Source organism: Argiope bruennichi, chromosome X1 (assembly GCF_947563725.1).
Source record: "Argiope bruennichi chromosome X1, qqArgBrue1.1, whole genome shotgun sequence".
NCBI lineage: Eukaryota > Metazoa > Arthropoda > Arachnida > Araneae > Araneidae > Argiope > Argiope bruennichi.
The window spans coordinates 55,100,644-55,126,940 of NC_079162.1; the positions used below are offsets into that span (position 1 = coordinate 55,100,644).

Consider the following 26,297-nt stretch of genomic DNA (forward strand, 5'->3'; position numbering starts at 1 on the left):
TGGATAAGCATAAAGACTTTTCCAGATTAAAAACTTTACCAGGAAATTTTACATCATGGAAATGTAAAATTTTCATCACTGCATAGTTCTGTTTGTAAGTATTTTATTTTTCGTTGAATAACTGAAAAAAATTGATTCATAAACATAGGCGGTAAATCAGAATTTAATTTTAAATTAAAAGCTTCGACAAAGGCAACAGATTTTGGGTTTCCATGAAGTCCAATAGGCCATTTCTGTTAACTAGTTGAGATTAGAGGTTGTTATGGATGTTTGATACACCAAGTTGAGATATTAAAACATTGACAGTATAAAGCATGATGGGTTTGATTATACAGAACAAATGTTAATCCAGACTTGACGAAAACTGCTCACGACATTTTTCGGATTGCAAACAGACAACATATTGACATTCATGTAATGTCTTGAGATAATTGATCTCGCAAAGTTTAATAGCTTTTGTGCAATGTATTCTTTGTAATCAAGGAAAGGCTTTATGTCCAACCTAAATTTTCAATGTGAGTAGATAATGAATACTAATGTTGAAAGAAATCTATGATGTTAGTAAACAGGAATCGCACAAAAATGATGTTCGTTAATTTATCGCCAGTATGCATTTGGTTTCAATGGAAATTTAATAAAATAAAAAATTACAAAGTTTCTTTCTAAGTTCATTTACTTGTTATAAAAATAATGTCCATTTCTTACTTGGTTCCTGTGATGAACGCATTTTTCGACACTGCACAATTTTTAGGTTGTAGTTTTTAAATCAGCGAATCAAAAGAGCACTTACAAAAATATTTATAAAAAGAAAAAAAAAATGGCTCAGAGAATAGAGATCAATTATGCACTGCATTAACAGGTTACGTATGCTGTTGTCAGAATCCTGTCACAGAAGCCGTTCATTGATGAGCAAAAGTTAAAACTTGTCATTTTCGATTTCCATTTTTGTATATTAACCTAGCAACCCTTTTGTATCCCACTTTCATTTATTCATCTCTTCTGTAGTGGCACCAACAAATGATAGTAAAATGCAGATAACAAATTTTACACTTTTATTCTGCTACTTGTTATGTGGTATTAACTTAAGATGCGTTTATTGTCCGAAAGTAAAAATCTTTCGTGAAATAAATTGATATCCGATTATTTTTCGTTCATTAATTTGGTAACAAAATTTAGCATTCGAAAAGATTTACATGCTTCGTGACATATTAATGGTTACTATAAAAATTTTAAAAGATTTAAATATCACTTGCAATCTGTAGGCAATTTTTTGCTTTGAAAGCTTTTGAATTTTGTGATAAGTTTCAAATTTTTTTTTTTTAGCGCAAAGAAAAATTATTTCAAGGACAGACAATAGAAGGGTGTGACAAAGTTTTGCCTTCAGAACATTTTTACTTGGAATTCATTTTTCTCACCAGCCCAGATCATTTGAAAAAACAAAAAGAGTTTAACTTTTTTGCAGATAAAATAGAAAAGACGTCAGGTTATTTTAATATTATCCAAATTTATCAATTCCGAATCATTTAATTAATTTCATCCAGATAATACTTGGAAACATTGCTGTAACCAAACGCTTATATCTTCCGGATATAACAAATTTTCTTGACAGCACTCAAAAAGACAAGAAGATCGTAGTTACGATAGTAGGCAATAGATGGCAGCTATAGGCGGAAATTAATTATTAATTTGTTTAAAGTAATTAATAAGCATGCTCCTCTGCTCCTCTTTACTTGGGTTATTCTGCAGCAAAACTAATCTAACTAACAGCAAAAGTAATAATCCAATGTAGCAAAAATGCAATAAAAATTTGTTGGCAAGTTAATTCAGTTTATAAAGGGATACAAAAGGCGGATAGAAATTAGACCTTTTAAATTCGTCATTTTTTAACAAAATATTTATAATGGAAGTGAAAAAGGAAAAATATTTTAATTTGACTTATATTAAAATTTTATCTCAAGCGAATAATAATAAAAAAAGACGAAACGTTGTGCCTGAATACCGCGACAGTTCATTATACGAGTAAAAACTCTAATGAAAACGAGACACAAACACGACTGGCCAAGTTTAAAAAAAAAAAAAAATGTGCCATTTATTTTTGAAGACAAGAAGACTAATGTTGGTGAAAAGTAAAACCAATGTAAATTTTTGAAAATTTTTTTTTTGTTTATCTTAATGCCATCTCTTTACAAATATGGATAAGTTGCATACCACTGAATAAATGAAAAAGAAACCCATTTAAGGAGATAAAAGCAAATACATTGGAACTCAAATTTATAGAACTTCCATATATTGAACGTTTTCAGGAATCTTGGGTTTTAACAGAAAAATAGCTTCTGTTTATCGAAAAAATTTTAACATATCCGAAAACAACTGTCGCGTAAAAAGTTATGCATATATACATTTCATTAAAAATTTACCCATGGATTTCACTGATAAGAAGGAATATAAATTAAAAATTAAAAAAAAAAACTTTTATATATGTTATTCTTAGCTTTTGTTCTACGAATTCCTTTCCTAATTTAAAGTGAGATTTTACTTTAAATACAGTTTAACTTTCTTATATTGAGTAAGATCCTTAAAGGGAAAGTTAATTCCGGCTTAGTTAAAAATGTAGGAAGTAGGATGAAAAATAAAAATGAAGCAAAAAAAATAAAAAAAATATGGAATTTAGACAAGAATGGGATTAGAAAATTAAAAAATATATATCATTATCATTTGTACATTTTTTAGAATACATTTCTTTGACGTTTTATTTCTTTTAAATTTTCATATTTTTAACCATTTATGGCATTTTATTTCCTTTAACACAAAAATATGAATTTAAAAATTTCATTGTTTTTAAAATATTAATTATACATTGTAATTAACTCTAAAACATCAATTTGAAATTTTCACTAAACCTAAAATATTGACTATGCAGAGTTGTTTTTAGTAAGAAAATGATGAAGCTTTTATCATATGCATTTCTATATACCGAATTCCCCCCCCCCCAAGATCTTCTAAATCGGTATTCAGAAATTTGAATGTACATGGAATGTTTTCTAAAACCGAACTCCCTCTTTCTAAGCATCCACAATAACAAATTATTAGCACTTGAAGAAAATATACTTTTTCAACTAAAAGAACACTTTTAACCAGCCAGTTCTTTCGACCAAGAAACTGTTTCCTTAACCAACCACTAACTGATTATTTACTGATAATTTACGACACGTTCAAGTCAAGTTTTAGACCGAAAAGAAATGGCCAGGGTTTTTCTCTCAATGAATTGACAGAGAAGGAAAGGGAGGGAAGGGGAAAAAAGAGCTTTTCAGAGAAGCTTTAATTTCGACCTCCCCACGAGGTCCTGAGAGAAGAGCTTTTTCCATGCCAAGATCGATGCGATGGTCCTTAGGGCGCTGTCTTTGAAAAGCTTTTTCCATTAAGTAAATGCTGTTCTTGTCAGAGCTATTTATTTATGCTTCTTTTGCCAATGATAGCCTAACTCTAGAGCCAATCCACTAGATAAATGATCGAAGCACGGAATTAATGTTTACAACCACAAAGACTTTCGATGGAGCAAAGATTGCATATTCAACTGTTGCTTCCCTTAAGAAAATATGCTCTTAAAGGAAACAAAGGAAATTTATAGATACAATGTTGTTTTTCGAGGAACAATAAATAATTCCGTTTGATCTCGAAATTGCTTATTTATCTGAGTTTCAGAAGAAGCGAATGCGGAATTATTTGTTGACGTTTATTTGGGAGGAAAAATATATTTGAAACAGGGCAAATTATTGATTTAAAAAGAATGTTTTCATGTGATTTATTTTCTCAGTTTAAAGCGTGAAAAAATTCTTACAAACTAATTTATTAAAGTAGAAAAAAGGTACTTTGTGACATAATACCGAGATGTAATGAATACATTAATTTTAAAGTTTTTAAAAGCAAAAACTTTGTTTTTAATGCAGATTTCGTGTGTTCTCGTTTTTACTAATATGGTTAGGTACAGTAATGGTACAAATTAAGAGAATCGTTATTGGTATGTACTGTAAATGTGGATGAAATGTTATTTGCAAGTATTGTGCAATATATAACACCTTGAAATAGTCGTTAATGGTTACGAAAAATGCAGTATTTTCTTCTTGTTTTGGAAAAATTAGGAAAAATGAGACAGGTGGTATACATTGCTAAGCGACGACGTTATTTGTAGGTACTGTATCTGCGGATGAAACGTCATACAGATATTGTAGGTAATATAAAATAATTAGAGACATTTTACCCTCTGTTAGATTTAATACATCTTCAAAGGTGTAATTTTTAAATCTCTGGAGCGAATATTTATATTCTTTAATTTAAAGCATTTGTAAGCATGGGGAACGGAAAAGAAATTAGTTCAGAATTTATTTCAAATTTGTTTGGTAATAAACTGGGTTTTCAAAATGGAGAAAAAGAAATTACAATTTTGATGTTAAGACCGCATGCTAAATCTCAGTTATATAGCTTGTTACTGCATTTTCATACACACAACAGACAGATCAAGAAACAGTCCAGAATATATACATATAAAGACAGGGGGGATTTTGGTGTAAAGATTTTGGTGTATGGAACTTCATGCATTTAATTCATTACAATTTTGAGTTTTTGTTTTCACACAAAGACAATGGAGAGACAGACAGAGAATCATAGTTCTAAAAAGAGTTTCAATGGACTCGATGAGACCTAAAACTGGGAGATTTATCAAAATTTCTAAACCGAATTATTTCAAAATTACAAAAAAATTTTGTTATAAAGAGAAAGCAAAAATAAATCAAACGCCAAGTAAATACTAGTATCTTTAGGTTTAATACAACTATGGGTAAATTTTTCCAATAAACTACTTTTAAATCAGAAAAGCAAACAGAAATGGTCCCCCATTATTCTTTTGAAATGAATAATAAATATTAGTTTCATTATTTTTAATACTTTTCACAAGAATACACTAAATTACTGAATATTTGACACATTTGCATTCTTTCCTCATAGTTTAGTTTAGTTGTATTAACGTCCCGTTGTAAAGCAACACTAGGACTATTTTGGGACGGATCTCGCAATTCTGACCTGCGGTCAGATGACGAGAACGACACCCGAGCTGGCACCCCCCTTCATAGAAACACATTATAAAATGTTGCAAAATGAGCAGTGCAATGTGATATGTAAAAAAGACAACCACGTATAAAAAAATTATTAATAAGATTAATTATAATGAATGAAGAATGTTCAAATCTATCCAAGACGAAGACAGAAAATGAAGCTAATGTATTAATTGAGTATACTTTGTGTAAATTAAAGTCATCTACTTTCTTTTCATTTCTTCTATTTCAGAAAGACTGCAGCTATAGTCATAAAAGTGGTGTCAAAGTATAGTAAAATGGCTATGCTCGTCACGTTGAGGTAATTCATAGAGCAACCTGGCGACAAATTGCGTAGTTAACGTTCTTTTCTCGAAAACGTGCAAGGTAAAGAAAAAAAAAATTAAATTACAGAATTGTAGAGGGCAGTTGACTTAATACAAAGAATAAATACCTTGTGAAAATCAATGTTCAGAAAAGACCACTTAAAATGCATATTCGCTTGTTCGCGACTTCCGAGACTGTGACCCATAAAATGTAAAATAAAGACAGAAAAAAAAAAAACAACATTATTTTTTATTATTATTATTATTATTAACGCATGGTTCCAAGATTGCAGAGCACATTCACATAAGACTTCAAACGTAAAAAAAAATACCTGGGAAAGCATTTCCGCAACAAATAATTAAGTACGGTGGTTTCAACGAGTGGTCCCCGAAATCATCTGATCTGAATTCAATGAATTTTTTTCCTGTAGAAATGCCATTAACAGCAAGTATATAAGATCTCTCTGCCAACAATGAAGGACCTTCAACGACGTATTATAGGTTATGCTAGAATATCAACTGGCATGCTGGAAAAATGGTTTGCAAGGTGAAATTCCGACAAGGATCCAAATGTGTACTAAAGTTGATGGATAACAGTTTGAATACCAAAATAAGAATTATTGTGATAATTAGTTGTTTTTCTTAAAACATTTTATCAAATAACAGTGTTAGAAATAGTTAACAAATGGATGTGTGTTGTAAGCGTTCTGCTCTGAACATTAACAGCCACAATATGCTTCTCTGAACTAAATTGATGATTTTCAATTTTCAAAAACTTTCTGTTTCCATCTCTAACCATTTTCGAGGAAGGAACGCTAACTTTGTAGGCAGCTTTCAAGTGGAACAAGCGGAAGTTTTATCACGTAGCGCATAGTCACTTTACAATATTTAGACACCACTTTTATGCCTATAACTGCAACCATTCAGTTCGCGCATTAAAATTTAAAGGATGATCTGCGTATTATTTACACATTGATTTTCATACTGATATACAAAATGCAAGACTTTAACACTATACTACAAATTGTTAATATTTTTTGAAATTTTCCCGCTCATGTTCGCTTATTTTCCCTTTCTCTTGTTAAATAATTTAGCCATTCCTTCTCCAGTTTGGCCCTCAAACAGATCGAGAGAATCCAACTTGGTCATTAGCTAAAATCTTCAGTGTCGAGCGTCTTGACTGAATTAATTAACCAGTCGAGAGCAGAACTTTTAAAGTGTCGTCCTCAGATTTCCTTATTGATTGAAGATCTCCCTGCTCTCTTTTGGTGCTTGGGGAGATGAAGTGATCGTGTATAAATTCAATAGAGATCGCATTCATTGACTGCGCGTCGTCATGGTGACCCAAAAGTGCTTCATCCCCCACCACCCGTCCGCCCATCTTTGATAGGAGTAAGAATCTTATATTTTATAACAAGATGAAGGATCGTCGTATCCTCCTCTGTCTACGTCATTTTAGCCGCGAAAAAATATATTGCTTTTCATGCAAAGGCTTTAAAAAAAAAAAAAAACTTCCCTTTCTTCTATCTCGGAAGTGCGAGATCTTTGGTAAACCGGGAAAGCAACTATTCGTTAAAAATGCATTGAAGGGTCGTCGAGGATTTAAAAAGATAGGATTTGCTAAATGTAAATTTCGTTTTTTAAGTAACCAATTTAGAAAGTTTATTCTATTTCATGAGACTTACTATTTAGAATACAAGTTTCAGATTTTTCCACCGTTTAATTTTGTAATTATAACGACTCGTTTTAAAGAAACGCGCGGGCTATTTTGGGATGTTCCTGGTAATTTTAAACCAAATCTATTCATCACAAGAAAAATCCAAAAGTTCTTAGATTTTTTTGAAATAAAAAAATTCTAACGCTAAAGAAAAATAATCGAACTATAACCGACTGGGTTCACAATTTGATTGAATTGGTGAATAGTGTTTGCATTTGGGAAATGGATTTCTTACTAAAGGCTGACTAGGGTCCAAAATTTTATACTGATTAATAATTTTGGTGTAAAGACCACATACTAAATTTTATTCATTTCAGTCGTTAAGTTTTATACATTTAGGTATTTTTGTGTGATGCGTACACATACACGCGGGCAGATACACGCATACAGTCTACCGACGTCAGATTTTATTAAAAATTAGATGCAAATCTGCAATTTTGATATACATATCAAATATAATTACTTTGTCTCACTGTGCTGTTGAGATACAGTTCAAATATACACAGATGGACAGATAGATATTCCCAAAATGTATTTTTCAAACTCAAAGATATCTCAACGTAGAAATTCACTACAAACTCGAAATCGATTAAAATACTTTCGTAAACGAGAAAGTATTAAGATAAGAAGAGATAATAATAATAGATAGAAATGACAATAATAAAAAAATATGCAAGTCATTTCATGAAAATTCCTTCAATAGTTGATTTAGCACGAGACTGAAAGATTTCATTTGTGTGATCGAGTCCATATCTCTGTATGAATCGAAATGATGGAAAGTCCATTAACAGATACCATGTATTGCATTAAAAGAAGGTCTTATACGTAGTTTAGGATGGTGTTCATAATGCTTTTAGTGCTCTGAAGATTTGGTGGATATATGACACTATCTTTCATTATATCTTTATGAGAAGTAACTGCAGAGGAGATTTTCGTTATATCTATAAGGAATTTTATTATCTGTCTGGTCTTTATTCTGGACATTTACTAGACATTTTCATAGAAATTTACTAGTTTTATGATTGTAACGATGGAATTTCTCAAATGACTTTATACTCCATGATAGACCAGAGTTTTGAAATTTCTTACAACATTTTCAAAACGGAATTATCAGTTTTTCTGTAAATTTAATTAAAATTTGTTTTTGTAGTAGTAGTGTCACCTGGTACTGAATTTAATAAAACACTAATAACAAGATTTTTAAAAATAATTATAAAAATGCATTATAAATTTCAGTACTATTAAGAAAAAAAAACACAATTAAAAGGAAAAAACTTTTTTGTATGCTGATAAGAGTGTATTTTTAAAAACTGATTTTATTAAATTTATTGCCGAGAAATCAATCTTCTCACCAAGTAAATTGCATGTAATCAGAAAAATTTAGTGAAGTTAACATAAAAGATTAAACGAAAAAATATCATTGGAAATTGAATGTGCTTTCAGGACAATGGACATTGATTTTAATAACGAAAAATTCAGGTTAAAGGTTTCAATTTAATTAGGAATACCAAAGGAAAAAATTATTATTCATTCTTATTTTCTTTTTAAAAAACCATCGATAACATTTCTCTATAACTTTCCTCTTAAAATACAATTTATGTCAAGAGATGTTATTAAAACAGGATACAAATGCATTTACAAAAATCTTAAGTCACACGTGAAGAAGATATTGATAATCTCATGAGCCTTAGCCTGAGTATCGATTAAAAGAATTTTGAAAGCACATATTATTCATAAGAATATAAAGCTGAAAAAATAAATTAGAGTGTAGTGATTCAGATACTGAATTTCGATGCAGTTTTCGACTGCTGTATAGCAGTCGTAAATTGCTATACAGCTGTATATAATTGTGATTTTTAACTAATTATGGATGTGTAGTAATATTTATTTCTTATGTATTTTATATTTAAGTTGTCTCAAGAAAACAGCATGTGCCATTTTTGAAATAATACCAACATATCAAAAATATGATTTAGTATACATATGAAAGAAGATCAAAATATATATATAGAATCCATGAACACTTCTCATAAAAGCATCTAGAAATTTAAAATATGTACTTAATCTTGCTCTGCATTGGACAGTGATGGACACTAGATATTTAATTTGTTCGCAAATACAGTAACATTTAATTAATGAATTAGATTAAAATTACCAAAATGCCATTTTCAACTAACATGACTTTAAAAAAAATCAGGATATGTATTGGATAAAATTAAAGCATGCACTTAATAGCGTTGTGCATTGGACAATGAAATGCACTGGATATTTATATAAATCGCGAAGAAAATATTTAATTAGAGCTCAGATAAAATCACCAAAATATTATTTCCAAACATACATTGGTTTTAAGAAGCTTAAAATAGTTACTTGATGAATTTGAAACAAACGCTTAATCTTGTACTTTGGCCAGTGAAGTGCACTAACTGGTTACTTTGTTCGTGGAAACAATAAAGTTTAATTAATGAGTTTAGTTACCATTAAAAAACTATTATAAAACACCGTTACAAAATACTATTTCCAATTATATATGGCTTTAAAACGCTCAAGAAAATTACAGGGTAAATTTAAAATAGGCTCAAAATCTTGTGCATTAGGCAGTGAAACTCACTAACTATTTATTTTGTTCGTGAAGACAATAATGTTTAATTAATAAGATCAATTAAAATTACCAAAATATCTTTTCCAACCATACATTGCTTTAAAACGCTCAAGATAATTACAGGATAAATTTAAAACAGGTTCTTAATCTTGTTGTGCATCGGGCAGTGAAGTGCACAAGCTATTTACTTTGTTTGCGCAAACAATAATGTTTAATTAATGAGTTCAGTTAAAATAGCCAAAATACCATTTCTAACCATACATGGCTTTAAAAAGCTCAGAATAATTACTGGATAAATTTAATTCTCTCATGAACTCTGAATATAAAGTAGCACAGAATAACAGCAAATTATGACTTTCAAGTAAAAAAAAAAAAATCATAATTATTTATACTTTGCGAGTCATTAAAAGTGAGCATAAAAGAGGCAGCAGTTGGTGGCTATAACGAAAGAAAAGTTTAAAAAAAATTACCCATGAAATCACCTGGTGGAAAAAAAAAATCTGGACCATTATTCACCATCGTGGTAGTAAAATGTTTTAAAACTTTCTAGAGAAAAAGAGAAAAAGGCAGAGAAAAAAAAATTGTATACTGCTTTAATGAAGGAAAGCATAGAGGAAAAGGGGAGTCACCTTTGCGTTTATTAGAAAAGAATGTTAAGAAAATATTTAAAGCTCTCTCTTAAGACCCTTATTCTGATACAAAGTAATTAAAAGAGCTTGCGCTTCAAAAGAAATTGGAAGTGCTTTACTTATATGTAAAAGGTGTAATAAAAATCCTTTTAATTACGCTTGCTATAAAATTAGAAGCAATAAAAGCGGAGCAATTGCGAATGGCATACGGAACGTACATGAAATTTTGTTTATGCAGAGAATCCTTAAGCACAGAGGAATCTACGGAGAGGTAGGGAATGGAATTCGTTGATTAAGACTGTAGAATTTAAATGAGCTTGGTAGAGCTTTATTAACAGACAATAAAACCATCATAAGCCAAATCGTAAATTACTACATACTGATTTACGCAGGATCATTTCGACAATAAATGATTCTGTCAATTTAGAAATAATTAGGCATTCGTAAATCTGAAGAATCATATTTAAATCGCAAACTATCTAAATGCTGCAAATATTCATAAAATGGCTATGTTCTTTTAGAAGACATTGTACCATATTTTAATAACATTTGTTATTAAACTCAGATTAGGTGAATCAGAACCAATAGATTACGTGATTCAGAATAAGCTACGGAGAATTTCGAAAAAAGTTATGGGATAAAAGTGCATTTGATTTAAACCTAAATTAGAAATAACTATGTTTAATAGAGACTCCTACAGTAGCGAGCTCTAAATAATGTAAAATTGTATAACATATCCAAAACAGAAATGTGAGATAAACTGCGACTCGTCTCTTTACGCGAAAGAGCTAACTAACTTTGATATAGAAATATTCAATGATTAAGACTTAAAAGCTAAACATTTTAGAAACAGTATAATGAAATTTAATTATTTATAAAGTTTCAAAGTTAAAAAAAATTACAGGGCAAAAAAGCAAGTACAGTAGATTCCTGTCATACAGTTTCATAAACTGTTCTAATATTACGCAAAAGATAAATTTAGTATTTTCACGTCTTTCTTTTTTTTGTTTGTTTAGAAAAGCAAACGTGTACACTTGCTTTTTGTTTACATACAAATAATAAAACTGACTTAAAAAAGTAAGATCTCACAAGCAATATGTGTAGGTTACAATTTAAAAGCATACTTGAGCTTTAATAAATTCATCTGATAACGCATGATAATTCGATTTCAAACTACACGAAAAGTATCCGCAGCGTTGTTTGAGGGTTCACAGTATTTTATTTCTCATCCACTGAACGAAGAGCAATCAATACTATTGAAACGTCTTTATCTATTATATCCTCAATGACTTTATAGATATTGAATAAGAAAACCGCATTAAGAACATAAATTAATTCCCCAAGAGTCACTAGAGTATTACATTATTGTATTTTTTCAGTTATAAACTAAATCGATTAATACGAGTTTATTTTTAAAGTTTATACCTTTAAAAATACTATTATTGTTATAAATAAGTACCGTATTGTTATAGTTATAAACTAAAATTGTCATTTTTAGAATTTAAAAATTCGGAACAAATTATTGTGGAATCAACAGGCATTATAAATATTCTATTGATACATAGTTGATCAAAAATATAATATATTCCTAATACAGAATTTACTATCTAATTAGAAAACAGAGAAAACTGAATTATCAAGGTATTCAATAAAATATTACTGAATAAAGTATTTTATGTAAACGCTTGTTATATAAGCATGATAAAACTGTATTTTATATTTCAGCCAATAGAGTTTTGAGTACGGATATTAAATTCAGTTACAATCATAAATGAATAATATTTTAATGTCCACAGCTATTAGTTCAGCTGCATTTATTTCATTCATCTACTCGTTTAAAAATATGCCATAAACTATTCTATCGCAATAGTTTACGAGCAAACTGAAATGAAAAATTCAAAAGGAAAGGCGCTGACTTAAATTCAAAATTCTATACTAAGCTCTTTAAAAGAAGCGTTAATTGAAAAAAAAAAAAAAAAAAAAAAAAAAGGACGGAATTTGTTCGGTTTTATTTTTAACAAGATCTTTTTTCTTTTTGAAATCACCAAGATTTCTTGCGAGAGAAACACTCAGTTGCTGTTAGAATTCATTTCCTTTTTACAAGCCACAAGAAATCCAATCATTCATTCAACATGGAAGGGGGGGGGAGGGATAAGATGAAAGTCTATTCCTAAAGCATCAACCACCTTTTTTTTTTTTTTTTTTCCCCAACGACTGCACGGGGAAAAAAAACCACTTAATTTTCAACCCAAATCAGAAGTTTTCTTTTGCTTTTCAATCCAATTCCCTAAGGTATGAGACAGAATGAGAGAAGAGCAGAAACTGTCACAATTCGTTAGAGGGCCAAATCTGATCCGTTTTTTTTTTTTTTTTTTTTTTTTTTTCTATTCTTCAAAATTTAGAATCATAGAATTTTTTTCCATTTATTTATTTAATGCACTTCTTTGTGTAGGAAAATAAGAGCAAAACCTCAGCGCATTCCACTTTTTCCTTGCTCAGTCAGGTCAGAGCTCATTTATTTTTCAATACGTTTTCAAAATGTTGAATAAAATTATTCGTTTTGACAAAGTTTCTTTTAGTTTAGAAATACAGGAAATTATATATACCGCCCAGGAAAAGATTTTTAATTTATGAAAAGGCGACATGGAAACCTATTTCGAAAAACCTATTTTCATTACAGTACTAAACAACAACAACAACAACAACAACAAAAAACTGATCAAAAAATCATTTATATGGTTTTCCAGATTTTAAGTTCTGAAAAAAAAATTAAATGATGCATTATCATTAAGAAATTAAGTGTACTTAAAGAAATGGCTTATAAAAGAGCTTAAAATATATTGCGCTTATGAATGAATTCTAAAACCAGCAAAAGCAATCGCACACTTTCCAGAATTCAATTTGTTTTCATTTATAAGTCATTGACCCCGTTTGGGTGAACTTGATAATTTCGAATCATTGTTGGATACCATCTCATTTTCCAAATTCCCATGCCATCCCTGTCGAAAAATTGTCCGCATGCGCGCTCTGTGTTGGTCTGGTTTCTGTATTCTGGATTCCTATGGAAAAGTTGATAATAGCAAACTTTTTATTATTTATGCTTCTTAATTTTTTCATGCTTTTATTTTTTTATTTCTTTTAATAATAAAGTTTTTTACTGTTCATAGAAAGTTTTCCCTCTACAGGTTCTTATTATTATTGATATATTTATTGATTCGATATTTTCAATATTTTTTTTTCTCATTACCCGTTACCCTCCTCATATCAGCTCTCAAACTGAAATTCAGAAAATATGGTCATATTATTTTAGTAAATCATTAAGTTTTATTTGAATCACGAATAATTATTAATCAAGACTGTACTCTGAATTTCTTTACAAATTCATTTTATTAATTTCTTACGAGACAAAGAAACATTTATGTTTAACAACTATCATTATTATTTGCTCCATTACTCTCCAATTTTCGTAAAACCTTCTCAAACTGCAAAGCCAACTGATAAGGTATACACAAATCGGAGATTACAATTTCTTACTGAGAAAACCATTATTTTCTGAGCATTCTACTGAATTACAGAGAATAGAACTGATAGAAACAGACTCGAACTCCGATTAACTCAATGGCAAAATTTTGTTGGGTGATTATAAGAGTATGCTAGCATCTAAATCTGGGGGAGGGAATCTGTTTGCAATATTTATTACCCACAGCAATTGGCCATAACAGTAAATTAACTTCATCGATTCATTTTTTTTTAAAGCGGGAATGTTTTGCCTATGACTTTTTCAAGTAATTCAAGATGTTCTCGCAGTTATAATAAAAAAGTCGTAGATCGAAAACTACACCCAGCAAAATATACGAAATTAGCAATTTGTGCTCAGATACAACAATTTGAGAGCTGACATATTCACTTATGCAAGTTTTTTGAAACCATAAGATGCTTCGGCAAATTTAACATACGACATTTTGATATGATAACTATGATACGACGTATTTTGTGTTTAGCTTCGTGGAATAACTCAGCGAGTTGAGTATGTATTTTGGACTTCCCGTCGTTGACAGACTGGGTTAAAAATTTGGTATAGAAATACTATTTTTATGTCAAGAGCACATGTGATATATCTAGCAAGCTGCATTCTGAATTTCCGAATACTAATAATCGAATACTACTACTAATATTTTTTTTTCTCCAAAATTCGACACAGATATATAATTTCGGACTAACTATCGTATACAAAAATTCATGCCTCTAGCTTCCCGTGTTTCTTGAGTTTGTGAGGCTAATCTAAAACGTGAAGAGGCATCAAAATCTATAGATTAAATTTTTTTTTGTTATTGTTTACAATACCTTCGCTTTTTATACTTTATACACAAGAAAACAACGGGAATCCTAAAGAGCAAAACCTGATAAATTGTATTCATTTATCAAAACTCTTTAATACACGTTAAATCAATATTTGTTTTAAAAGACTTCACTCGGCAATAAGACGAATATAGGGATAAAAGCCCGAAATGGGCATATCTTCAAGCAACCTAAAAGCTACAATTACTAATCCCCAAAAGACGGAGATCGTTTAAAAGTCTATCATTAGCAAAAGTTGGGGAACAAGCGATATGAAAGATTCCTCATTTCAATCGATAACAACCGCAGAAGCGTTTTATTAATTTGTATGTTTCCGAGTCACTGAATCAGTTGGCTAATAAGACCCCATCGATGCTCTTTTGCCCATTCGTAAAATCCATTTCCTAGACAGCTGGAGTCAATAGCCTCCCTCTCCTCCGGCAAAAGCTATTCATTAAGAGACGCCCCCCTCCAAAACAGGGCAAAGAAAGTGAGGGGGGGGGACGAGTAAAAACTAGATTTACACGCGAAGTGAAACAGAGTCATTTTCTTCAGTGGTTCGTATCGGATATTGACAATGACTGCGGACAAACACTCATTACGTCATATAAAACACGCAGAGGGAGGGAGGAAGTTCCAGTACACGATTTCTCTGTATGCTGGTCATTGATTTATTGACGTCGGGGGTGAAAAAAAGAACTTTCTTTCCACAAATTACGTTGTTTAAACTGAAATAATAATCTTCGCTGGGGAGAATGAAAAGGGAATGATGAATAAATAAAGACTGTAAATAAATAAAAAAAAAAGGGGGACAAAAGTTTTTTTTTTCCTTTTGTGTAAAAAGAAATCATTGGTATCGAAATATCAGTACCGACGTTTTTAAACCAAGTTTTTCACCCAAACCGTGATAAAAAGAGAGAGAGAGAGAGGAAAAAAAAAACTTTATTTTCCGTTTTCTATAAAAAAAATTTTAGTTTCTGTGTTAAGCAAATATCCCTATTGCAACATGAACACAGAAGCTAATAGGAGCTAACATGTAATGATATATATTCTTTTTTAATTTCTCAATGTACAAATCAGAACTTAAGGTTTCGTCCCAATGTTAATGACAAAAGAAACGGTTTAAATACTTTGACATTACTCAAGAATACTTAGGGAAAAACAAATGTCTACTTAATTTTTCTCTCAAGAGAAAGAAAAAATTTCACCGAGTTTTTTTTCCCCTCCAAGTTTGAGTAACTTAATCAAGAGTAATGCTTCGATTCTGCGAGAAGACTTGTTCGAATACTGCTTGTTTTTTTCAATCGAAGGCACATTTTGTAAAAAAGAACTGGATAACATTAAATTAAGCTGCATTTCTGTCGAAAAAATTTGAGGAATTCTTTTCATTCGTCATGATTTTTTTCTTTTTCTTTCTGCTTCATGCAAATTCAGAGCATATCATCATGGTGCAACAAATTAGAACAAAAATGAAACATGGTGTTTTTTTTACTGCAAATACGCCTACATTTTCCTATTTATCAGCTTTTGAGAATAACAAATTTGTTGACTAAAATCTCCTGAACGCAAGCAATTCATTTAATGAAATGTGAAAATATTGTTTCTAAAACCTGAAGCAATCGCGTTAGAGACCAACGAATTATTTGATTCGGTCTGATTTGGCTTATTTTTATGGCACAAGGGCAAGAATAAGTTATATTGCACCAAAATCAATCTTGCGATAAAATGTGATTAGTTTAAAAGTGCACCGACATCGTTAAAATTTAAATTTTGATTATCAGGCGAATATCCTTTAAAAATGCAAGCATGTCTGAATGAAGACTGTCTCTTAAAGTTTGATTAAGCTTACAGTATCGCTCTAAAGCAAGTAAGCCGTTGAATATTTAAAAATCAGTAATTAATTTTAATTTTGTAATTAAAATACAGTTGTATTATTGCACATAGGAACCATGCGGTAAAATAAAAAAATTTACTTATTTTATTAAGAATGATTTTTCTTAAGTCTTTAAAAAAATAATATACTTATTTATATGAGAATCTTAAAAAAACAGACAGTTCCATTTTCCACAGTTAATAAATAGCTTTTCCACAACTGGTTTCCATATTTCCAATATATTTGTAATATTCTATTGGCTTAAAATGCATCAACTACACATATAAACACGGAAGTAACAACAACCCTCCATTACCATTCATTTTTTTTTGGTTTTATTTATTTATTTAGTTTTTGTTTTATTTACCTCTTTTTTATCTTTCAGCATTCGCTTCGTAATATAAAAATCTTCAAAATTACATGAATTAGAAAATTACATTCAAAAATTTTCCGGTAAGAAAGTTTCAATACAAATTACAAACTAAAAATGCATTTCAGCTTAAATACACCAAAATGAATAAACACTTAAGATAGGCAAATTATTTAATGATGTACTTGAAAATAATGCTTCGACTCATAACATGCCATCAAAAGATGAAGTTGAAGTTGAAGTGGATTCATCAGTTAATTTGACTTTCAATAATTTATTAGTTTCACATTTGATGAAAAATGATTTCAAATCTTAGACTTGTGAGATCTTGGGTACGTGAGTTTCAGTGATGACAATAAGTGTAATATTAATAGCCTACGTTGAATTCTAACACATCTTTTTAAATTTTATTTATAAATTCTTATTATTTGGTGGGTGATTGTAACTGAAAACCAAGAGTTTCGAGAGTTTTTAGATTAATTAAAAAATTCTGTGAATATTAAAAGTACGCTGGTAGTTTTTGAAGAAATAGAAAAAAGGGTTTTCCATGGAGAAAATGTACTGTCCTTTTTTCCAAACATGGCAACTCTTTATATTTTGCGCATGTTGCGCATGAGAGGGTTGAGTTCAACAAAACAGGGGCGAAAAGTAGGAAAACAGGCATGTGTAACAAGGAACTCCGATAACGTCTATTCCTTACTTAATTCATGTCACCTCTCTATGGAACAAAATCCTCTATTGGTGAAAATATATAAAGTTCGGGCTACTATATAAAACATGTCTACATGAATATGGTCACCGGTTGTGCTGATAACTTATCTTAATGAATGCCTTATAAGTCAAAGAAAACAACTCATAAAGTATAATTTCGATGCTCCTATGCTGTAAAGATTTAATACATTTTCATTGAATATTTACTGGTATTAATTTTATAAAATGCAACATTTCCCACTGCATTAACCGTGCTTTTAATCAAGAGACAGATTGCATTCCTAATAACGTTATATTATTATAAATCATGCTATTTGTTAATTTCATACATTTATTCTACTATGACTTAGCAGGTAAAAGACAGCACAGAATTGCATTTGTTTTCACTAGAAATCGAATGCAATTCTGTGCTTTCCAAGCAATGGTTTAGAAAATTAAATTTCAGTGACGTAATAAATTTTAAGAATGATTGTAATTCAGGTGGTGTCGTATATCTAGAGGAAATTAGATTATCCACTCGGTTGTCGCCCTCGTCAAGCAATGGGCGACATTTGAGAAATTATACTCAAAATTAGGGACTTTCGCTCCTGATAAATGATAGCGTTGACTCAAGTTGAAGGATAAATGGTTATTCAGTACAAACAACTAGTGAAGGAGATGGATATTAATTTAATGATGCTTTCCAAAGGGTTTTATCTTGGATTTTCATCATTAAGTACACAGATAAAAATATTCGATCATAAATATGCAATGAAAAATCTAAACATCTTACGGCATAACTGTTTTGGTGGGGGGAAAAAACAATCCTCTAATGTTGTTTTCGCAATGTTGATTATAGCTTCATAAACAGTCTCTCGTGCAACGAAATGCAATCGTTCCGATTTTGGATAGCAAATTACATACATTGAGGCCCAAACTCAATCAATCTGAAATCCATAAAATGGCGCTACGCTTGAAATTACATTACTATGTTCATTTTACTATGTTACAAGAATTCTTTTATTTTAAATTTTATATAATTATGAATATTATATTTGAAACCTTTTTCTTTATACCTTCATCGCACTGACAAAATAATGCAGTAATTTACTGCACAAAAGTTGTCAAATAAATGCAATATATATAATGTTATATATTTTAAAGATGGGTTTGTCTATTTATAACTATTTTTGTTGGAGAAGAGCACAGTGAGAAAATAAAGTATTTATTTATAAATACCCAAACACATAAACTATTTAGAAACACATAAATATATAATAAGAATATGTCTGGCTTACAGGTTATTTCACAATTATAATAATATTTTTTTCTGTTCTAAAGACAACATAAATATTTCAAAAAAGTAGGTACTCCTAAATTTAAAAAGCCTTCCAAATAATAAGCCACTCTGATAATTTGTTAAAGGATTCTTTTTATTTAATGCATTAAAATAAGTATTCCAGTTATTGATAACATACAATAGTTAAAATATTTTCTGACCAATAATAAAAGGAATGTTTATTCATATCACTCGGGAAGTTTCACGAACATAAATCTAAAAATACAATGCACTCCCTTTTAATCAATTAAATATATAAACGGAAACCAATTTAGACTAAAAAGAAGATAAAGTTGTGCGACACAGGAAGCAAACATTATATTGCATTCCATTTATATTTAAAACATATTTACAAAATATTAAGATAATTTAATTTTGTGAGCTTTAATTTTTAATATCTGGTTGAGCAATGGTGAATGTAAAAAAAGTTTTGCTCAAAACTATTAAAAAATACTAAATTATTTGCAATGTTCATTGCACTTACCTAGGACTGTGCATTTGCATATTTTCCCCCTTTATTTAACACTTATGTTCATTTTGTATAGTATACCATACATACAACTTTATAAAAATATACTACCACTATAAAATAATTTTTAACTTAATTATTTTAATAATAATTAATTATATTATTATAATTACTATTAATAATTAATTATTATTATAATTAATAATTTTGCTTTTCTTCAAAAAAGCAATCTTGCCACGATAAGGGTTAATAACCTGGTGAAAAGAAATATAGATAAAATTTGACATATGATTTTTTACAATTTTAGGTAAGATTCAAATTTCATATTAAAGCCACCAACTGGTTAACTTTTAATCGATGTATCTACCTTCGTATATACGAACGAATTAAAAACTAAGATTTGTACCAATGAAATATGTTATGTGATTTTACACCAAAATTCTAAATATGTATTAAATTTTAGTTACAATCTTTTAAACGGAAAATATACAAAATATATACTTTATTTTCATCACTCTTATACGAAATTTAATATAAAATGCGTCATGTCGAGGAAGGGGAAACAATAGCATTGATTATAATAGAGTATCATTCTTAAGTGTTAGAGCAATGAGATAGCTGAAACAATTTATTTCACTAAAACGGCTATCGTATGGTTACACTCTCTGGATTTTGACGTTGAAGGCCTGCAAAATAAAGGCCTGAATTCACACACGATCTCATTGCTTGTAGGTCTGATGCCGATAAATCTAGTTCAATGGGTCACAATAGGTGTCGATTTCACCCATGATCTGCCACGTATTCGGATCTGATGAACGATAAATATATCGTAGTGGGTCTTAATTCCATCACTGATCCATCTTGTATGAAGTCAGTTAACTTATCTCCGTGAGTAAAAAAATCCCGAATCTAACCATGAATGTAGATCTAACGGCCAATAAATCTATCTTCGTGGGCCAAAGTAGATACTGATTCCACCCATAATCTGCCGTGTCTGTAGATGCGAAACTAGATAAATTTATTTCCATGGGTGAAGGAACGTTCCAGATTTCATCTATGTATGTGGATTGATGTCGGATAAATCTACCTTCGTGGGTCATATTACTTTCTAATTTCATATATGATTCCCCGTGTATATGGATCTGATGCACGATACATTTACTTTAGAGGACCAAGCCTGCTAGTGTTGGTGTGCCGTTGAAGTTTGGAAGCAGAATGCCAACTAGGGTGTCATTGCCTTGATAATCTGAAATGGACCAACTTTAGTCCAAAACAACCCTTTTTTTAACTTCAAACCAGAGAGTTAGTCTAACTAAAAGAAATTAATATCACTACATCTTCTTTTCCGGAAATAAACAAGTGCAAAAGCACCGAAAAAATGCAGATACAAACTTCAAGAAAATATTATAGATCGCAAAATCTATCCGATCTATAAAGAGCGAAAAGGAACTTTAAAAAAAGTCAGTAAAGGAAAAACTGTATTTACCCTGAAAACTCAGAGTCAAAAATGTTTGCAGAAACAACCTATGCCATTTTTCAAGCCCTTTGTCCTACTTCTTAGGTTTTCATAATACTCGCTCCTATACCCATGCTACGATCCAATAAAGAAAAACCCTGTCAGCTCTGCAGATGCCGTTGGTCTCAGTTATATTTCATGATGACACCATCCCGAAACGCAAACATTCTTCGCTGAAAAACGAATTTTTAGATAACGAAAGCGACTGAAAGATCACTTTTTTTTTTTTTTTCCTCCTTCCAGAAGTTTTCGTAAGAGAAATTTGAAAGGATATAAATATTTCTCCATCTTTTCTGTACGTAAAAGCACTCATTATTTTTACTGTACTTCGAAGAGATTTAAAAAAATAAAGCTGTTTAGGAGAGAGAATGCTTAAGGCGGAATGGCTTTAACTCTCTGCACCGTAAATGCGAAATGTTGCTACTAAAAAGATTAACAAATGCTATGATGGGAGAAAAAAACATTTTTGAAATAGAAATGCTCTTTTTTATTTAAAGAATCCAATCGAAAATGCGCAGAAAGGATTTTTTTTAATGGGTATAAAAAATTGTTTGAAAACGTAAAGATAAATAGATCTCGAGCTAAAATTTAAAGGAGAAATAGATGAGAAAATAAAGTGAATTTCGCTCGACTCGTTTTTAAGAATTTAATCTCTAAAAAAAGATACACATTTTTTCATAAAAAGTGCAATATTTTTAATTTATCTTCAACTAGAATGAAGTATCGATGGGATTTAAATTATCACAAGGGCTGTTTGTCGATGTGATTTGAAATAAAAAGGAATTCAGAAGGAAAACTAAAAAACAGAAGATTACTTTAACTCTTATTTTAAAAAATATGACAGGTGATCATAAATTTAAAATCTTTCTTTAAATCTTTACTTTTGAATTGATTTCTAATAATGCCTTTTTTTTTCTGTTTCCATTAAAATACTATCCATATACATCGTTCCTTTTTACTCGAAATGAAGAAAAACTCACGTACAGCAGAGATAAATTATAATTGTCAATATAAATAAAATATCAAATCATTTTATTTGAATTAGTAATAATAACTCAGCATATCATTTAACTTTTAACTGCACGTACACTTACGCTGCGTTTCCATGTCAAGTCCTTTTTCCCTCCTGCATATTATACAATAGATCCCAAAATTAAATTTGACATATAACAAGTGAATATATATTCAATCCAATATATACATTTCGCTTTCATTTTAAAGTATAGCATATGAGGTTGGCTGGTTGACGAGTAATGTTTTATGTCCTAAGAGTCAAATTTGGCCATACTGTACCAAATATACGATTTATTATGTATGAAGACTTTTATTGACGACAAATATTTTGTGAAATATTACTGAATAAAATATTAATTTATATAATTCTCAAATGATTTATCACAAGGATAAAAATAAATTTAACCAGGATATTCCCTGCTAAAATTCTTTGCAAATTATTCCTTGAAATTAATGTCTATATTTCGAAACATTGCAACATAATTTTATAAGATTACAATTCAAAAATAAGATTGAGTCGATTAATTTTGGGGCCATGGAAATTTTGATTACCATATATGGTTTTATATGATTCTTCGCCGCTAGTAACAAAAAGATTAAATTATTTCATTAAAAATTTTTAACAACTTGAAAACCAGTTCTCTTTATTTATTAACCCCCCCCCAAAAAAAAAAATGTTTTACTTTCTTAAATTATTTTATTGTTTATAAGTAAATCCACTTTAATTTTTTTTTCCGATTGAGTTAAGACCAGATATGCAAAAAATTTTAAGAAATATCAATAAAAAAACCTTTCTACAAAATATAATATGCAATTCAATATATAATTTGCATATGTGTCCCAAAAATATGATATTAAAATAAATTAAGATACAAGTTTATACTTAACTTATATAATAAATTTAAAAAAATTATTAAATTTTAGTTCATTTAAAATTAGTTATACTCTAAGGGCCAATTCTGTTATTTACATAGATATCCGACCTTCAATCGTTCGTTACGAGTGTCAGAAACAATATTTTTTAACCACCAATGTTATATGATATAACGGTAAACATTATATATGCATTCCCAAAGCAGCTGTCTGTCGTGGTCGTAATTCCCACAATTCTGTCCAGCGATATAATCAACGGGTTAATTGACACCAATGTAAACGGGTAATTCAATTAATAAACAAGCTATGAGAAAGTAGGATGCGAAGTAGTTTCGAAAAAATAGAGAAGCCATATATTTCACCATATAGATTTAATTATTAAAAATATTCATTATCGTTGACAACATCAATATGTTTTTGTTTATTCTCGAGATAGTAGTCTCCATGTTTGACACACAAGCGCTTTTTCTTACCTTATGGTACGCGTAGTCTTCACAAATTATTCTATGTAAGTCAGTTCTCAGGGAAAGAGGAAGGTTGTAGTGCTATTGACAGAGATAGCGAATCAACGTTGTTAATTTATTCGCAAAATAAATCTGAACAATGAGATTTTTTAAATTACATCTGAAATAAACATATTGTCAGCCAATGAGTTAAAATGTATACCTGAATTGTTGTCAGTAGCCTTATAATGTTGTCAGAAAATGCATCCGTTAATGATATTTGTTTAGGAGATAACTTATCTATCTATACACTTATAATAAAGCTCAATGTGTGTGTGTGTGTGTGTGTTGGCGCTCTACAGGCCAGGTCATTTGACATACAGCTATCAAATTTGGTACATGTATACCTTAGAGGTCGGGAATGTGCACCTGGGGTCCCTTTTTTTGAAATTTTAATTAGAATTTTAATTATTAATTAAAAACTAACTTTCCCGCCAAAAAAATCTTCCATTTTCCCCACCGCCAACTTTTCCGCCAAAAAAATCTTCCATTTTCGCCACCGCCAAAAGAGTAAGGCTTCCGGATTTTTTTTCTCCCAACAGTAATGAGGCTAGGGTTAGTATTTTTCGGCGGATTATTTCAAACGATTCTGTTTATTTTCTTAATGTTCGATGCATTTAAAATTAAACATTGTTAATTAATCGATCCTTCAGATTCATTCTGAAGAACTTTTGAATAAAAATAAAACAGAATAAAGGAAATTAAAAATTTCTAATCCGCATAGCGTTACCCCAACTGGCGTAGAAAAAAAATCACGTATTTGCGTTACGTAACTGGCGTTGAAAATTCACGCATGCGCTTTGTGTTCTGAATTCCGCATTGTGTTGACGAATTATTATCAACCGATGCGGACTGGATTTAAATTTTTTTTAGGTTCGTTGCATGTTTTTGTAATTAAAATGTATTTATGTTAGTTATATATTTTTTGTATATGCTTATAGTTTTAAGTGCATCGTTTTTTAAGTAGTTTTTTTAAAACCTGTTTTAAACCGTCTATTTTAAACGATTCGTTTCATTTTCTTAGTGTTTGATGCATTAAAAAGTAAACATTGTTAATGAATCGATCTGCTCATGATGAATCTAAGAAAATTTTGCTGACAAATTCTTGAGATAATACGTAAATTGAAAAGGATATTCTTTAGTGCCCATAAAGTTTAAACGCTGAGTGACTCTATTTTCATTAATCAGATTATAAAAAAATTCTTTGTTTCAGTAAAAAATATTATTATATTAATTGCAGATTAATTCTTTCCACTTTAATTTAAAACATAAATTCTACGGGTGCTAACAGAAAATTAGAGAGATACATATTACGTTATGACTGAAGGCCTTTATAATATTATGAGTGAATTATATGACTATCAAAATTTGAAGTTTTAAAATATTTTGATGAAGAAGCTATTAAAGTAGGAATTGCATAAAATATTTAAATATAAAAATTTTAACGAGCATTAAGATTGGCGAACCGGTTGGTCTACAAATTCTTGAGATATTACATAAATTAAGAAAGATATTTTTTAGTTCCCATAAGGTTTAAATGCTCAGTGACTCTGTTTTCGTTAACCATGTTATTAAAAAAATTAACATTTATTGACGAACACGAACACACTGATATTCACCGTTACTCTAATTAGATATTATAAAATCTGAATAGATAAACATAAACGTGTAAACAGCTGTGCGCCGGTTTCTATGGCAACACAGCTGGAAAGGGAAAAGAAGTTTCCGAAGAAAATTCACGCATGCGCATTGTTCTGATTGTTGTCATGACAACCACTTTCAACAGACGATTTAAATTATTTTTAGGTGAGTTACATGCTTTTGTAAGTAAATTGTATTTATGTTAGTTATATATTTTTTGTATATGCTTATAGTTTTAAGTACATCGTTTTTTAAGTAGTTTTTTTAAACCTGTTTTAGACCGATTATTTTAAACGATTCATTTTATTTTATTAGTGTTTAATGCATTTAAAATGAAACATTGTTCATTAATCGATCTGTTCATGATGAATCTGCGAAAATTTTGTTGACAAATTCTTGAGATATTACATAAATTAAGAAAGATATTCTTTAGTGCCCATAAAGTTTAAACGCTCAGTGACTCTATTATCAGTAATCATATTATTAAAAAAATGCTTTGTTTCAGTAAAAAATATTATTATATTAATTGCAGATGAATCATTTACACTTTAATTTAAAGCATAAATTCTACGAGGGGTAACAGAAAATTAGAGATATACATATCACGTTATGACTGAAGGCCTTTATAATATTATGAGTGAATTATATGACTATCAAAATTTGAAGTTTTAAAATATTTTGCTGAAGAATCTATTAAAGTTGGAATTGCATAAAATATTTAATTTTTAAAATTTTAACGAACATTAAGATTGGCGAACCGGCTGGTCGCCAAAGGCGGCTAGTACTTATAATAAAGCTCAATGTGTGTGTGTGTGTGTGTGTGTGTGTGTGTGTTGACGCTCTACAGGACAGGTCATTTGACATAAAGCTACCAAATTTGGTACATGTATACCTTAGAGGTCGGGAATGTGCACCTGGGGTCCCTTTTTTTGAAATTTTAATTAGAATTTTAATTATTAATTAAAAACTAACTTTCCCGCCAAAAAAATCTTCCATTTTCCCCATCGCCAAATTTTCCGCCAAAATAATCTTCCATTTTCCCCACCGCCAAATGAGTAAGGCTCAGTTGTTTTTTTCTCCCAACAGTAATGAGGCTAGGGTTAATATTTTTCGGCGGATTATTTCAAACGATTCTGTTTATTTTCTTAATGTTTGATGCATTTAAAATTAAACATTGTTAATTAATCCATGTTTCATATTCATTCTGAAGTACTTTTGAATTAAAATAACACAGAATAAAGGAAATTAAAAATGTATAATCTGCATAGCGTTACCCCAACTGGCGTAGAAAAATTCACGCATTTGCGTTA

General features: G+C 29.9%; 1 protein-coding gene across 1 annotated transcript in view; it reads right to left on the reverse strand.

The window, feature by feature from the left end:
* LOC129958943 (disintegrin and metalloproteinase domain-containing protein 10-like) overlaps window positions 1-26,297 on the reverse strand; it is an 81,730-nt gene that overhangs the window by 38,140 nt on the left and 17,293 nt on the right. The window lies entirely within an intron of this gene.